The following is a 16,462-nucleotide window of genomic DNA, read 5'->3' as shown; positions in this document are numbered from 1 at the left end:
ACTCCACTGATTTGTTCACCTGTGAGTGTCTCTACTCAAACATTTTTATGATAACCCATGTCAAATTGTACATGTACAGTATATATTTAATTTATGTCATCTACATGATGTTTTCAGATATGTTTTATGTCTTTTTTATCATGTTAATAAAACTGTTAATTAGACCACTTTGTTTCCTTTTGTTATGTACAGTATTTTCAAATCACTAAGAATGAAAACAGGTATGATATCCAAATAGTCATATAATCAAATAAATATATATTAATGATAAAAATACATTTCCCTTATTTCAACTTATACTTGTAGCAATACTGTCCTGTATACATGCCCACCTTGGAATACTGTCCTGTAAATATCTCATGCTTGTGGTAATACGGTCCTGTATACATGCCCACCTTGGAATACCGTCCTGTAAATATCTCATGCTTGTGGGAATACGGTCCTGTATACATGCCCACCTTGGAATACTGTCCTGTAAATATCTCACACTTGTGGGAATATGGTCCTGTATACATGCTCACCTTGGAATACCGTACTGTAAATATCTCACGCTTGTGGGAATATGGTCACGTGTACATGCCCACCTTGGAATACCGTCCTGTTATCACTCATGCTTGTGGGAATATGGTCCTGAATACATGCTCATCTTGGAATACTGTCCTTTAAATATCTCACGCTTGTGGGAATATGGTCCTGTATACATGCCCACCTTGGAATACCGTCCTGTAAATATCTCACGCTTGTGGGAATATGGTCCTGTATACATGCCCACCTTGGAATACCGTCCTGTAAATATCTCGTGCTTGTGGGAATATGGTCTTGTATACATGCCCACCTTGGAATATCGTCCTGTAAATATCTCACGCTTGTGGGAATATGGCCCTGTATACATGCCCACCTTGGAATACAGTCCTGTAAATATCTCACGCTTGTGGGAATATGGTCATGTCGACAACCCACCCAGAATGTTTGATAAAATGCCATCAATGCGTTGACCATGTTGGAATAGGGTCCTGTAAACACGCCAACCATGTTGGTATCCCTCTACTTATTTGATAAGGTATTGAATTTGGGTATATTGCCTTGAGTAAGACGAGGTGTGATCGTTCGTAAATTGAGTGAACCATCCAACTCTCTCCCAGATATCTCGGGCTACACTCATACAAACATTTTAGAAAATCGTTTACGCTGATTGGTTGACCTAAATAAACTACTTAGTCAAGCACAACCATGTATTCTACAACTGACAATACAATTACCTTTCAAGCTCTGTGTTCTTATTATCTAGGCCTAAAGGCCGTGTCTACTGTGCATTCATAGACATTCGACCTTGTAGATAGGACAAAAAAACACTTTTATATATATTACATACTAAAGGATGTCATGGAAATATATTTAATTTTAAAGAGCATGTATGAGTCAATTGCTGAATGTGCGAAAACTAACTCGGGTAAGACACGTTTAATGTCATATCAGGTGTGCGACAGGGCTGCATCATGAGTTTTCTTTTGTAAATGAACTTGTTGATGCCATTGGTGAGAAATGCAGCAACGGGATATTTGTAACTAAAAAAAATAAGGATCTAGTTTGACTTTTATTTGGTGATAATATACATGTAGTTATGTTTTCCTATGCAGTGAAAGGTCTACAATCCCGCTCTTCAGCAGTTTTGTGATACTTAGGGGCTCGACCTAGACAAGTCAAATATAGTTGTATTTCGAAAAGGTGGTACACGTGCGCAAGTGGTCGTTTCGTAATGTAAATATGGGAGTTGTTTCCTATCACAAATATCTAGCTTTAATGTTGTCTTCGCGGTTAAATTTGTCAGTGGCCTACAAAACGCTTGCTGCTAAGGCATAGAAAGCTCTACTCACAATCTATAAACTATTTAAAGAAAACAAGTGTATATTACATTTTCAACAGGCAGTATACCTTCTGGAAAATGAATGTCACCAATTTTTGTATATGGTGCAGGGATTTGGGGCTCCAGTTATACTGAAGAAATATAGTAGGTTCATGCTTCTTATTTTAAAAGATTATTTGCTGTTGCTTCGAATAAAGCTATGTTAGGGGAGATTCGGGGCTATATAGAGCGGAAGGTCCGGGGTTCGATCCCCGACCGCGTCATACCAAAAGACGTTAAAAGATGATACTTGTTGTTACCCTGTCTGGCGTTCGGCATTACGGGGCTAAGACAAGGACTTGTCGGCTCGGAGTCAGTATACTGTGTCTGAGTGGGATATTCATGTTAAACTGCGGCATGGTATCTTAGTGGGCTAGCACTAATAAAATCGGCATCAGTCCGACTAGCACAAGCAGCCACACACACACACACACACACACACACACACACACACACACACACACACACACACACACACACACACACACACACACACACACACACACACACACACACACACACACACACGTGCATGTATATGTGCAATAATCTTGAACACGGCGTTCTACCCCATATTCACCTCACCTCTGAGTGAGCTCTCGCCCCTCTAGCTAAGAAACTGTTATCCCAAATATAACATTTGTTACATTTGACCACTTTCTAAATGGCATTGTGTATTCATAGCTTTCGGCCATGGGAGCCGTGCCAATTTACACTTGTCAGAGGGGTACCCAAAGTACGTGATCTAGACTACCAGCTGTCGGACTTTCACTTTTGTGGAAGCCTCGGTGGCTGAGTGGGTTAGATCGCTGACTTTGTGTGCTGGCGATTAGGTGCCTCACTCTGGCAATGTGTGGTTCGAATCCCGGACGGGACTCAACTCCAAAAAGTACGAGAATCTGTACTCTACTAAGAAAGTGTTACTAAATATAACATTTGTTATGTTTGGATTGCCCATGATCTTGGGAATAAGGTATCGTTTGTTTCTACCTTTAAAAAAGATTCGTTTATATTTTCGTTCAAGGTTGGTGAGAAAATATCTTCTTTTACATTACGCTTTCATTAAATCTGTGTTCCAACCTGAGAAGCATTCAACATTAATGGAAAATTCCTTCTGCGAGCGATTTTATGTTTAGTATCTCGTTTACATTGATAAAAAAATACAAGATATTAGGAAGAACAAAGACATATACTATTCAAATATCATTTGTACATATTGTAAATCTGGATCTATTGAAGACGGGTTTCGTGTCCTGTTAATCTGCGATGCCTTTGCTTCCTAAAGAAAGAAATATTTGCCACATTTAGAAAATATATAGGTTAATCACCAAGTAATGTACTTAACTCAAATGATGTTATACTATTATGTCAGCAGCTCTCTTTATCAAATACAGTTTCTAAACGATTTCGAAGAGTTGTTAATTCAACAAATGTCCAGTCAGTCACGTGACTACTAGATTTTGTTCACAAGGCCGAAATACTGACTAAACACATCCGTCTATCTGTCCTCTACGTTTCTCTGATAGTCTGTCTGTCTGTCCTCCACGTATATCTGATAATCTGTCTGTCTGTCTGTCTTCTACGTATCTCTGATAGTCTGTCTGTCTGTCTGTCCTCTACGATTCTCTGATACTCTGTCCGTCTGTCTGTCCTCTACGTTTCTCTGATAGTCTGTCTGTCCTCTACGTTTCTCTGAAAGTCTGTCTGTCCTCTTCGTTTCTCTGATAGTCTGCCTGTCTGTCCCCTACGTTTCTCTGATAGTCTGTCTGTCCTCTACGTTTCTCTGATAGTCTGTCTGTCTGTCCCCTACGTTTCTCTGATAGTCTGTCTGTCCCCTACGTTTCTCTGATAGTCTGTCTGTCCTCTACGTTTCTCTGATAGTCTGTCTGTCTGTCCTCTACGTTTCTCTGATAGTCTGTCTGTCCCCTACGTTTCTCTGATAGTCTGTCTGTCTGTCCCCTACGTTTCTCTGATAGTCTGTCTGTCCTCTACGTTTCTCTGATAGTCTGTCTGTCTGTCCTCTACGTTTCTCTGATAGTCTGTCTGTCTGTCCCCTACGTTTCTCTGATAGTCTGTCTGTCCTCTACGTTTCTCTGATAGTCTGTCTGTCTGTCCCCTACGTTTCTCTGAAAGTCTGTCTGTCTGTCCCCTACGTTTCTCTGATAGTCTGTCTGTCCTCTACGTTTCTCTGATAGTCTGTCTGTCTGTCCCCTACGTTTCTCTGATAGTCTGTCTGTCCCCTACGTTTCTCTGATAGTCTGTCTGTCTGTCCCCTACGTTTCTCTGATAGTCTGTCTGTCCCCTACGTTTCTCTGATAGTCTCTCTGTCTGTCCCCTACGTTTCTCTGATAGTCTGTCTGTCCTCTACGTTTCTCTGATAGTCTCTCTGTCTGTCCCCTACGTTTCTCTGATAGTCTGTCTGTCCCCTACGTTTCTCTGATAGTCTGTCTGTCCCCTACGTTTCTCTGATAGTCTGTCTGTCTGTCCTCTACGTTTCTCTGATAGTCTGCCTGTCTGTCCCCTACGTTTCTCTGATAGTCTGTCTGTCTGTCCCCTACGTTTCTCTGATAGTCTGTCTGTCCCCTACGTTTCTCTGATAGTCTGTCTGTCCTCTACGTTTCTCTGATAGTCTGTCTGTCCCCTACGTTTCTCTGATAGTCTGTCTGTCTGTCCTCTACGTTTCTCTGATAGTCTGTCTGTCTGTCCCCTACGTTTCTCTGATAGTCTGTCTGTCCCCTACGTTTCTCTGATAGTCTGTCTGTCCTCTACGTTTCTCTGATAGTCTGTCTGTCCCCTACGTTTCTCTGATAGTCTGTCTGTCCCCTACGTTTCTCTGATAGTCTGTCTGTCCCCTACGTTTCTCTGATAGTCTGTCTGTCCCCTACGTTTCTCTGATAGTCTGTCTGTCCCCTACGTTTCTCTGATAGTCTGTCTGTCTGTCCCCTACGTTTCTCTGAAAGTCTGTCTGTCCTCTACGTTTCTCTGATAGTCTGTCTGTCTGTCCCCTACGTTTCTCTGATAGTCTGTCTGTCCTCTACGTTTCTCTGAAAGTCTGTCTGTCCTCTACGTTTCTCTGATAGTCTGCCTGTCTGTCCCCTACGTTTCTCTGATAGTCTGTCTGTCCTCTACGTTTCTCTGATAGTCTGTCTGTCCTCTACGTTTCTCTGATAGTCTGTCTGTCCTCTACGTTTCTCTGATAGTCTGTCTGTCCTCTACGTTTCTCTGATAGTCTGTCTGTCCTCTACGTTTCTCTGATAGTCTGTCTGTCCCCTACGTTTCTCTGAAAGTCTGTCTGTCCTCTACGTTTCTCTGATAGTCTGTCTGTCCTCTACGTTTCTCTGATAGTCTGTCTGTCCTCTACGTTTCTCTGAAAGTCTGTCTGTCTGTCCCCTACGTTTCTCTGATAGTCTGTCTGTCCTCTACGTTTCTCTGATAGTCTGTCTGTCCTCTACGTTTCTCTGATAGTCTGTCTGTCTGTCCCCTACGTTTCTCTGATAGTCTGTCTGTCCTCTACGTTTCTCTGAAAGTCTGTCTGTCTGTCCCCTACGTTTCTCTGATAGTCTGTCTGTCCCCTACGTTTCTCTGATAGTCTGTCTGTCCTCTACGTTTCTCTGATAGTCTGTCTGTCCCCTACGTTTCTCTGATAGTCTGTCTGTCCTCTACGTTTCTCTGAAAGTCTGTCTGTTCTCTACGTTTCTCTGATAGTCTGTCTGTCTGTCCTCTACGTTTCTCTGATAGTCTGTCTGTCAACCAAGTCAGCGAGCCTGACAACCCGATCCCGTTAGTCGCCTTTTACGACAAGCATAGTCGCATGTTACGGCAAGTATGGGTTGCTGAAGACATATTCTACCCCAGACCTCCCGTCATCCGGATCAGATGACACTGAATGATGAAAGTGTTCATGGCGAACATCTTATATATTTAACATGGAATTAAAATGTTATATCAGGGTAGATCTACTTCGGATGATAAACTCACATTGAGTATTGTATTAGTATTCCTGGCAAAGGACGCCTTTATTCTTATGAAAATGTACGGTGACCTTGACCCCACGACGGGAGCTGGAGGTGGGACCCGACGTTTCACGAACACCTGGTGTTACTTGACAATGTTTCGAGGTGGTATGTTCTTGACTTTGTGGATTTAACTTGTTCACACGAATACGTTTAATTCACTGATCTAAGTGGTTTAGAAAGCACGGTCCTTCACGTGTGCTTGATGCATGTTAATTGAATATTCCTCCTTGACGTCTCGTGTCCCGGTCTGCTCCGTATTTTGTTGTGAGTGTTTCAAGCCACCCATCCAGACGTCCATGTTCCAACTGCTGAAGTAGCATTTCATCCCCAACCGATGACTGCTGTCACGCCCAAGTGTATCATAATAGCTCAGCACTCACGACAATCTGCACATGACACGCGACATCATGCGCCATTGTCTTCCCCTCACTGACGTCAGTGTACACGTGACATAAGCAATGACGTCATGCTGAGAACCAGGCGGGACCCGTTCATCAGAGTATTGTTTCAGCTAATCAGGGTAAGTGAGGTGACCAGGGTCCAGAGCTGCCGGACTGACGGGGAGCGGGCAGGGCTGTGGTCAAGTGGGCAGGGGACGGGGGGTCGTAGGGTGCCTATATTGTGGTATTGACCACACGCTGACCGTGGCGAGATGGTCACTGTTCCCCGCGTGTCACACGCACCGTGGTCGTCCACTTCAACACGCCGCCATTACCCCGACACACACCGACACGTGCTGGCATCAGAAGCAGAGATGAAGATGTTGTCTCTGTGGCATTAGCTATTATTTCAATATTCTGGATTGAACAAGAAGAGGAAATCAGATACAATGATATTGTGGACACCCTGATGTAACGCACGTGTCTATCTACTGACCCTGAAATGGCCGTGATAGTTCTTTTAAGATTTTGGTGTATTGTAAACAATTCAATGTGACAACTTGTGTCTGTACCCCAACGTCACGTTGTAAAAATGTTAAAATGCTGTAATGGTAAAGTACGCTTGATTGATCATGTTTTGCAGTGTGTCGTACAACCTGTGAATATCCGTGCGGTCCGTGATAGAATACATCTTCAGCAACCCATGCGTGTCATAATAGGGGACTATACTTGTTGTAAAAGACGACTAACGGGATCGGGTGGTCAGGGTCGCTGACTTGGTTGATGCACGTCATCGTATCCCAATTGCGTAGATCGATGCTCATGATGTCGATCACTGGAATGTCTGGTCCAGACTCGTTTATTTACAGACTGCCGGCACACAGCTTGCATATTGCTGAGTGCCGCGTTAAACAACAAACAAACAATACAACATGTGAACATTGCTTATGACTGGAGACCTATCTGAGATTCACTTTGTCGGTGTAGATGACAACAAACACTCAATACAACCTGTGAACATTGCTTATGACTGGAGACCTATCTGAGATTCACTTTGTCGGTGTAGATGACAACAAACACTCAATACAACCTGTGAACATTGCTTATGACTGGAGACCTATCTGAGATTCACTTTGTCGGTGTAGATGACAACAAACACTCAATACAACCTGTGAACATTGCTTATGACTGGAGACCTATCTGAGATTCACTTTGTCGGTGTAGATGACAACAAACACACAATACAACCTGTGAACATTGCTTATGACTGGAGACCTATCTGAGATTCACTTTGTCGGTGTAGATGACAACAAACACTCAATACAACCTGTGAACATTGCTTATGACTGGAGACCTATCTGAGATTCACTTTGTCGGTGTAGATGACAACAAACACTCAATACAACCTGTGAACATTGCTTATGACTGGAGACCTATCTGAGATTCACTTTGTCGGTGTAGATGACAACAAACACTCAATACAACCTGTGAACATTGCTTATGACTGGAGACCTATCTGAGATTCACTTTGTCGGTGTAGATGACAACAAACACTCAATACAACCTGTGAACATTGCTTATGACTGGAGACCTATCTGAGATTCACTTTGTCGGTGTAGATGACAACAAACACTCAATACAACCTGTGAACATTGCTTATGACTGGAGACCTATCTGAGATTCACTTTGTCGGTGTAGATGACAACAAACACTCAATACAACCTGTGAACATTGCTTATGACTGGAGACCTATCTGAGATTCACTTTGTCGGTGTAGATGACAACAAACACTCAATACAACCTGTGAACATTGCTTATGACTGGAGACCTATCTGAGATTCACTTTGTCGGTGTAGATGACAACAAACACTCAATACAACCTGTGAACATTGCTTATGACTGGAGACCTATCTGAGATTCACTTTGTCGGTGTAGATGACAACAAACACTCAATACAACCTGTGAACATTGCTTATGACTGGAGACCTATCTGAGATTCACTTTGTCGGTGTAGATGACAACAAACACTCAATACAACCTGTGAACATTGCTTATGACTGGAGACCTATCTGAGATTCACTTTGTCGGTGTAGATGACAACAAACACTCAATACAACCTGTGAACATTGCTTATGACTGGAGACCTATCTGAGATTCACTTTGTCGGTGTAGATGACAACAAACACTCAATACAACCTGTGAACATTGCTTATGACTGGAGACCTATCTGAGATTCACTTTGTCGGTGTAGATGACAACAAACACTCAATACAACCTGTGAACATTGCTTATGACTGGAGACCTATCTGAGATTCACTTTGTCGGTGTAGATGACAACAAACACACAATACCACCTGTGAACAATGCTTCTGACTGGAGACCTATCTGAGATTCACTTTGTCGGTGTAGATGACAACAAACACTCAATACAACCTGTGAACATCGCTTATGACTGGAGACCTATCTGAGATTCACTTTGTCGGTGTAGATGACAACAAACACACAATACCACCTGTGAACAATGCTTATGACTGGAGACCTATCTGAGATTCACTTTGTCGGTGTAGATGACAACAAACACTCAATACAACCTGTGAACATTGCTTATGACTGGAGACCTATCTGAGATTGACTTTGTCGGTGTAGATGACAACAAACACACAATACCACCTGTGAACAATGCTTATGACTGGAGACCTATCTGAGATTCACTTTGTCGGTGTAGATGACAACAAACACTCAATACAACCTGTGAACATTGCTTATGACTGGAGACCTATCTGAGATTGACTTTGTCGGTGTAGATGACAACAAACACACAATACCACCTGTGAACAATGCTTATGACTGGAGACCTATCTGAGATTCACTTTGTCGGTGTAGATGACAACAAACACTCAATACAACCTGTGAACATTGCTTATGACTGGAGACCTATCTGAGATTCACTTTGTCGGTGTAGATGACAACAAACACACAATACCACCTGTGAACATTGCTTATGACTGGAGACCTATCTGAGATTCACTTTGTCGGTGTAGATGACAACAAACACCGGTATGGATGACCAGGTAGCGATGTCTCTGTGCAGTGAGATCAAGGTGATGACATACAGTCGTCAGTCTGTTCCATCACTCAGTGACTGGAGGTTGCATTATCAAGTCAGATTGCGGAGGTGCTGATGACACACGTGACCCTGCTAGCATATGATGTGTGCGTGTGTGTGTGTGTTGAAGAGGAGCTTCGCATCCAAGACAAGGAAACTCTACCCCTGGTTCACGCACTGCCCTGCTCCTCTCGTCACGTTCTGAAGTCGACCGATTTGGTCGACTGTAGTTTGTTGTATGACAGTTTACTGGTGGTGACGTTGTTGTGGAAGCGGGTTGCACGTGTCATGTTATCAACACGTGACAATGTGAACTAAATGTATGTAGAAACAGGTCTTTCAATACATGTTCGTCTACAGTTCAAGTACACCCTGACGTTCAGTCCAATGCTGTCTGGATTCTGCAACCCCCGTTGTTCGGCGTTGTAGGGCCAGCACCACCAGAGCGTGAAGACCGCACTGACGTAGTTTGCCTCAGACTCTACATCAGGCTCAGTGTGGAAAACAGTCCGTTGCTATATTTGCCTTCGGTCATCTCCCGCTACTGTGAAGATGTACTGACTGATATATATGACATGCAACTATTTGTAGTATTATGCACCTCACCAAATCACATGTAAGCCAAACCACGCGGATCACGTGAGTTAGGCGTGCTCTCTGCATATAATATAACTGCTAACATCAAGAGCAGCAAAATTCCATTTTTATCGACACAAAGAAATGTTTATTCTTCGCACCAATTCTCTCTACCATAGACTATAGTTCTACTACCACTAAATTATTGTTATAACACGTATCTGTTACATGGTTCAGGAATGACAATGTCTATATATGCACTGTGCACTAAATATCTACAAAAGCCCTGTAGAATGTAAAAAAACAGTTGTTGTGATATATGTACAACCAATATCTGCAGTTTTTTTGTTAATCCTGCTTGAGCTTGTGAAGTTAGTCGTTCATTTAGTGAACTGCTGGTCATAAAACCCCCCGAAGTACTGAACGTTGTTTAGACGAGTCTAATGCTGCGTTAGACTTTTCCTTATAATTTGGATTTCCCCGTCAGCCGTGCTCGGGAATTATACCAGATGAGAGACAAAACACACTGTAAAGTAGGGCAAGCGAGTCAGTATTGTTAACATCGTCACTGTCGATGCAGGACTGTATATAATGTCGTCACTGTCGTGTCAGTTGAGGCAATAAGCCTTTTGTTGGTTTACTGTTGTTTTCTACAGTTTTCATACACTGAAACAAATATATCCAATACAGCCCGTGCAAGCCTAAATGTTTGGCAAGTCTACATTACTGCATTATCTGAAAATGAAGAAAGTCTCTGGGGACTCCCTTTTATCATATTTTATAACTATAATTTAACAACTGTTTCTTTCTGTAAAGTATCTTCACATGAGAGACCAGATGTTATTCTAGCAGCGCGTGTAACTTCATCAGTGGGAATAGGACAGTTAGAGTATTCACAGTACCACTGTCTGTTTCACCAGCATCAATCATCAGTGTCTTATCACTAATCTTTAAAAAAATACAAACAATTATTAACAACCTGTCTGTCTATATAATTATTGTTCCCTCCTGTTTATTGTTTCCCCCGCGTCCTTCAGTACGTCCACGCCGGTAGTGACATGGTTTGGTCCTGTACGAGTTGTTGGCGGCGGACCGGCGAGTTGATGGAGATGGGTAAGATACACCTGCAGGCGATGCTAGATTGGTTTGTGCACAGGGTATACTTAGCGTGACTTGAAGCACGCACTCACATGCTCTGTTTTCAAGTGACGTTACTTAATAAATGACTGAGTCGTGTGTTATTTACTAATCCATTAGTGTCAAGGAGAGGTGATTCACAAACATGTGTAACTCACTGTACTCGTAGGAAGCCAGCATTGCAACAAAACGCGCAGTTTTTCTCAAACATTATTTTGACAATGCTTGTCACTTTTTACATCTCACTTGCCATGTTGTGGCCGCTGAACCGTCACAAAGCACCATGTGCCCGGGGGTAGGGCTTCTTCCCGGGGGTCGTTCAGGCCCGGCACTACCCCTCGGGCAGAACGCCCAGCGACGGTAAGGGTTATTGGTGAGGGCAGAAAGACATCTTGAATGAAATTGAAAATTTAACGCTGGTCAGTTTGGGGTGAAATTAGCCCACCCCTATTTGTGTTCCAGGGCATCTGTCAGCATTTGACCGGTGGTCAGGGAAGGGCTTCAGGGATGAGGGAGTTAGCCCCGCAGTAGCCCGGAGCTGGGGGAGGGAGTTGCAGCCCGCAGGGACCAATGCATACATACAGTGGGGGTTGCGGGGGTGGGGCGGATGATTACTCTACCTGCTGGGCACACGTACCCAGGATGTCGCTACAGTCTGTTCTGTGTTTAACGCTACAGTCTGTTCTGTGTTTAACGCTACAGTCTGTTCTGTGTTTAACGCTACAGTCTGTTCTGTGTTTAACGCTACAGTCTGTTCTGTGTTTAACGCTACAGTCTGTTCTGTGTTTAACGCTACAGTCTGTTCTGTGTTTAACGCTACAGTCTGTTCAGTGTTTAACGCTACAGTCTGTTCTGTGTTTAACGCTACAGTCTGTTCAGTGTTTAACGCTACAGTCTGTTCTGTGTTTAACGCTCCAGTCTGTTCTGTGTTTAACGCTACAGTCTGTTCTGTGTTTAACGCTACAGTCTGTTCAGTGTTTATCGCTACAGTCTGTTCTGTGTTTAACGCTACAGTCTGTTCAGTGTTTAACGCTACAGTCTATTCCGTGTTTAACGCTACAGTCTGTTCCGTGTTTAACGCTACAGTCTGTTCCGTGTTTAACGCTACAGTCTGTTCAGTGTTTAACGCTACTGTCTGTTCAGTGTTTAACGCTACTGTCTGTTCAGTGTTTAACGCTACAGTCTGTTCTGTGTTTAACGCTACAGTCTGTTCAGTGTTTATCGCTACAGTCTGTTCTGTGTTTAACGCTACAGTCTGTTCAGTGTTTAACGCTACAGTCTATTCCGTGTTTAACGCTACAGTCTGTTCCGTGTTTAACGCTACAGTCTGTTCAGTGTTTAACGCTACTGTCTGTTCAGTGTTTAACGCTACAGTCTGTTCAGTGTTTAACGGTACAGTCTGTTCAGTGTTTAACGCTACAGTCTGTTCCGTGTTTAACGCTACAGTCTGTTCAGTGTTTAACGCTACTGTCTGTTCAGTGTTTAACGCTACAGTCTGTTCAGTGTTTAACGCTACTGTCTGTTCAGTGTTTAACGCTACTGTCTGTTCAGTGTTTAACGCTACAGTCTGTTCAGTGTTTAACGCTACTGTCTGTTCAGTGTTTAACGCTACAGTCTGTTCAGTGTTTAACGGTACAGTCTGTTCAGTGTTTAACGCTACAGTCTGTTCAGTGTTTATCGCTACAGTCTGTTCAGTGTTTAACGCTACAGTCTGTTCAGTGTTTAACGCTACTGTCTGTTCAGTGTTTAACGCTACAGTCTGTTCAGTGTTTAACGCTACAGTCTGTTCAGTGTTTAACGCTACAGTCTGTTCAGTGTTTAACGCTACAGTCTGTTCGGTGTTTAACGCTACTTTCTGTTCAGTGTTTAACGCTCCAGTCTGTTCAGTGTTTAACGCTCCAGTCTGTTCCGTGTTTATCGCTATCGATTATTCTATTTCCTCATACTGAATACATTGAGTCTGACGATTGGTCAGACATGCCTTTACAGAGTCCAGCAGTACTTGCTATTCTTACATATTCTCTTAGTGTTTCATGCGGATTTGTCAAATATACATTTATGAACGGTCTTGCCAGCATTTCCCCCAAATCAGTCACTTTGTTTTATATAGGATCACCTTTACTTTCCATGGTCACAATCGTTTTCGTAAGTCCCGAAGAGCGTTTTGGAGACGTTTTGGTGTTTTCGATCTTAATGACGTACGTGTCATATACACACAGTAAAAGTAACAGTTTGTTGGTTGTTTGACGTCGCGGTCTGTAAACCATGGAGTCGGGACCAGACAATGCAGCGTCTTACATTGTGAGCAACGACCATGCAGAAGAAATGTTAAGTTGTAATTATAAACTGATGATATAGCACTAATTGCACCAACAGTCACTGCAGACATGTTAGATTGTGCAGCCCTTTTCTTTACAAATGGAAACTAGCTGTAAATTCTCAATAACTATCTGACGAAAAATGTCCATTTTAGGAATAACAACCTGACCAATCTGATTTTGATTTAAAATGGCCCGACACCGATACTGATTATTCTCCGATGTATAGATACCTCGGCTTGTGGCTTAATGGATGTTAAGATATGAACATTCCTGCAAAAGAGATTGCCAAATCATCAAGTCTAGCTTTATCTGTTATCATTGTTAAATTTAGAAAACAAAAGGTGGTATGTCATATAGAGTTTTCAAACAGCTGTATAACCGCCTTGTAAACCTATTTCATCATGCGGTGCTCCCACTTGGTGGACTAGAGAGTATCTAATTATTCACACGATGCAAAATAGAACATGTAGATTATATTTGGGCGCTGGCAGCAAGTCATCTTATGTGGATGCCAAAGACGACCTAGGCAGGACCTCATGCTTTTATGAGCAAAAAGCTGAAACCATACGCTTCTGGTCAGGATTAAATAAGTTTATACCACATCGCTTACTATTATCTCATATTTATAATCAGTCAGCTGCTATCCATAATTCATGGGTCAATCGTGTGATTATTTTATTTGCACGTGTTGCTGTTCGTGCCTCGCTTAGTTAAATCGCAATAAGGATCTTTTGTTAACCATTGTTTGTACAAAGTGGCACCACAGCTCATAGAATGATATCTGGGAATAAATTAAGCACTTGCCGACTTTTTGAAAATGATTTATGCACTGGTAAATATGTAAAATGTATTGATCCCGGAGAATACCGGAGTATGTTAACTTAACCACTATGACCCCCTTACTGAATCACATATGTAAACACTGCAATATATAAGCTATTGAAGGCGAATGTCATTTTATATATTGCCTGACCGACTTCAGGTACGATCAATTCTGTTAAACGTCTCAGTTCGAACCACTGTTTCTAGCTATAGAACCTATTGATAAATTTTATGAAATGATTAATGATTCATCGTTTTTCACAATCCCTAGCTGCAACTCTCTACACCATGTACAAACGCAGAGTTCAATTTCCCTAAGTGCTACCCCCTTCCTATTACGATATAACGTATTCATTGTTGTATCAATTATTTTGTGTGTATCTAAGTATAAACATTATACAATAGTTTTTGATATTTTATGTACATTTGTGTCTTGTAAGCCTTATGAGGCCGAACTTTGATAGTTTTACCGATGTTGCTATCATAATTGTATAAACTGTAAATGCAAAGTGTGGCACAATAATAACATAATGTTCTTCTTTGTCTTCTTCACCTGACCACCCGATCTGTTTGGTCGCCACATTATAAAGTCAAATATTAAGCTCACGTTCTATACGAGTGCTATAAGTGATGGCACTATAAAATCTGTTTACAGTTAGAAAGAGAGAATTTGTGTGACAGCGTTATCACAAGAGAGGAATTTTCTGACAACGTTATCGCAAGAGAGGGGTTGTGTGACAGCGTTATCACACAGAGAGGAATTGTGTGACAACGTTATCACAAGAGAGGAATTGTGTGACAACGTTATCACAAGAGAGGAATTGTGTGACAGCGTTATCACAAGAGAGGAATTGTGTGACAGCGTTATCACAATCGGGGAATTGTATGACAGCGTTATCACAAGTGGGGAATTGTGTGACAGCGTTATCACAAGTGGGGAATTGTGTGACAGCGTTATCACAAGTGGGGAATTGTATGACAACGTTATCACAAGTGGGGAACTGTGTGACAGCATTATCACAAGAGAGGAATTGTATGAGAGCGTTATCACAAGTGGGGAATTGTATGACAACGTTATCACAAGCTGGGAATTGTATGACAGCGTTATCACAAGTGGGGAATTGTATGACAGCGTTATCACAAGTGGGGAATTGTGTGACAGCGTTATCACAAGTGGGGAATTGTGTGACAGCGTTATCACAAGTGGGGAATTGTATGACAACGTTATCACAAGTGGGGAACTGTGTGACAGCATTATCACAAGAGAGGAATTGTATGACAGCGTTATCACAAGTGGGGAATTGTATGACAACGTTATCGATTGTTTACATGAAGATATCTACAAGGAATTTCAAAATGCATCATCTGTTGTATATTCTGGTAATTGGATATTCAAGCGCTTGGAGTAGATCGATATGAACGTTTTGTCCGCACAGTTTACAATAGAGAAATCTCTGTATTTGTCAGCGTCCATCTGGTCATCGTGTTTGTTGTCTGCATGTGAGATCCTGAATGAAAGGCAGGATTCGATGACATAGCTTATTGACGTCAATGAACGTTCAAAAGTATATTTTCATGTTATGTTGTTTATTCGAGTGTGTACACGGGGTAGACCATGTTTGCCGTCTGTACGAGCGTAGATTCTGCCACGTTGCGTGGTCAATGCAGGCGTGGAGTTGGTCACGTTGTTGTCAATGCCGGCGTGGAGTTGATCACATTGTTGACAATGCTGGCGTAGAGTTGGTCACGCTGTGTAGTCCATGCCGGCGTAGAGTTGGTCACATTGTTGTCAATGCCGGCATGGAGTTGGTCACATTGTTGTCAATGCCGGCGTGGAGTTGGTCACGTTGTGTTGTCAATGCCGGCTTGGAGTTGGCCACGTTGTGTTGCCAATGCCGGCGTGGAGTCTCCCAGTTGTGTTGTCAATGCCGGCATGGAGTTGGCCACGTCGTGTTGTCAATGCCGCCGTTGGCCACGTTGTGACCTGTATACGATGTGTTTCTAATATTCATTTCGAGGTGTAAATCTAATTTATACATATGCTATTTTACCAAACTGCGTATATGGTATTCTTGGTCGTTTGCTCTCAATAAAACAGTAAGCCTCGTGACTACTTGGGTATTATCACCACCCCCCCTAATAAGATACACCCGCGGGAACTCCACAGAGAAGATAGCCACCTATCCTTGTCTCCCGTGCGG

The sequence above is a fragment of the Haliotis rufescens genome, unplaced genomic scaffold (assembly GCF_023055435.1).
Source record: "Haliotis rufescens isolate VD_foot unplaced genomic scaffold, xgHalRufe1.0.p SCAF_26, whole genome shotgun sequence".
NCBI classification, from domain to species: Eukaryota; Metazoa; Mollusca; class Gastropoda; order Lepetellida; family Haliotidae; genus Haliotis; species Haliotis rufescens.
This window is presented reverse-complemented; position numbering follows the sequence as displayed.